Genomic DNA, 1,715 nt, shown 5'->3' on the forward strand with positions numbered 1-1,715 from the left:
GGGGCGCGCCGCTCCGCGGAGGCAGGCGCTGGGGGCTCTCCTGCGCCCAGCAGCTGCGGGAGCTTTGCAAATTGCAAGGAGGCTTTTGCAAAGCTTGTGAACCCTCCTCTCCCCGAGCCAGCGCCCCTCCTCTGCAGCGCTGACGGTACAACGATATAATAATGATGGGTGGCTGAGGCTCGCATTTGAACTTGCAGGCGAGCTCCCTTTGCCCACAACTCGGTTCAGGCTCCGCAGCTCGGAGTCAGGTGCTCGCCGGCGGGGAGGGAGGGGAGACCGAGCTCTGGGAGAAGGGGAGACCCCGGAACCGCCGTCTCCTTCCAGCACTAACGAGGGGATTTACTCTTTCATGCGGCCACTGGGATCTCTGGACTAGCCTAGCCACCACGTTGTGATTTTTTGCAATCTCTGCAATACGCTACCTTTTAAGGTAACTATAACTCTTTTAATGCGGGTTGGTTTTTTTGTGTTTTCTGTTGGTTTTTATTTTTTTTTTCTTTACATATGATTACCAGCAAACACCTAGTGTAAGATTTAAAACGATTGTTTTGCTGCTGGTACCTGTAAGGACAAAGAGTTGAACTGCAAACCTTAAGAGGGAGAGAATAGCGATGATTGGTGAATTTAAACAACCTGGGGTAAGTTCAACGACACGCGGGGGAAGAGGAGAAGGGATGCTCGGGGACCCACAAAAATCCCCTGGTACGAAGAGGAGAACAAAGAAAACTAGGAAATAAAAGACTTTGGGGTGGAAGCCCTGACAGAAGTCTTTGGTACTGGTTGTTTGAATGGCCGGGAAGGTAGAGCTGCACCTTGGTGTGCGACGGGGCTCAGGAGGGTGAAAGGAGGAAGCTGTTTCGTATGGGTGTTAAACACACAAAGCGCCCGTGTGGCAGGAGCGACAAGAATGGACCTTTCCTCCGGCCACCAGGTTTTCTTGCGCTGGGAAAAGCGTGTGCTCAGTCTCCTCCGCTCTTGTGTGTTCTCCCCATCCCTCCTTTTTTTTTTTTTTTTTTTTTTTTCCTTTCTCTCCTTCCCCTGATGTTCCTGGAAAGCTGCTCACAGGGCAGAGCGGGGCTGAGGCGCTCAGACAGCATCTCTCCAGGGGAGACGGAGAGCAGGCGTCCTCTGAGCCACATTTTCGTTGCTGAAAGGGGGGCGGTGGGTGAGGAGGAGGATCACAAGGTCAGTGGAGCAAAACGCCCCCTTTTACACCCACGGCCAGCTTCTCGGGGCACGGGCACTGCCTTCCCCCTCCGCTCCTCGGGATTTCGCCTTTGTTTTACAAAGAAAAAGTGAGAGCATCGTGGAAGGAATTAAGGGAGTTTCGACGGCGGGAAAAAGCGGGTGGGTGTGTGTGTGTGGGCGGCATCGGCAGCGGGCAGGGGTCCCCACGGCAGAGGATGGGACCCCGCGGGCAGCCTCCATCCGGCCCCCGCCCGGGCGGCCCCCAGGCACCGTCCCCACACAAAGGGGCGACGGGGAGCGGGCGAGGGCCGGGGCCAGCCCTCATTGTCCCCCTTGTCACGTCCTCCCGGCCACCCCCTCTCCCTCCGGGCTTCGGCTTTCGGGATTAAGCCTCGATGGCTTTTCTTTTCTTTTTCTTTTTTTAAAGGAATGAGGGAGGAAACGTGTTGCAGAAGCCTATCCCAGGATGGAAGAGTGTAAATGTGGGGTGGGTTTTGGTTTTTTTTTAGTGGATTTTTTTTTTTTTT

General features: G+C 54.8%; 1 protein-coding gene across 1 annotated transcript in view; it reads left to right on the plus strand.

Annotated features, from left to right (window-relative positions):
- Positions 1-358: 358 nt before the first annotated feature.
- The window catches only part of VCAN (versican), a 114,919-nt gene continuing 113,562 nt past the window's right edge, over positions 359-1,715 (plus strand). The window contains exon 1 of the mRNA XM_009281591.2: positions 359-430. The gene's annotated coding sequence lies outside the window, so the exon portion shown is untranslated. The remainder of the gene's footprint in view (positions 431-1,715) is intronic.

This window comes from Aptenodytes forsteri, unplaced genomic scaffold (genome assembly GCF_000699145.1).
Source record: "Aptenodytes forsteri isolate BGI_AS27 unplaced genomic scaffold, ASM69914v1 Scaffold116, whole genome shotgun sequence".
NCBI lineage: Eukaryota > Metazoa > Chordata > Aves > Sphenisciformes > Spheniscidae > Aptenodytes > Aptenodytes forsteri.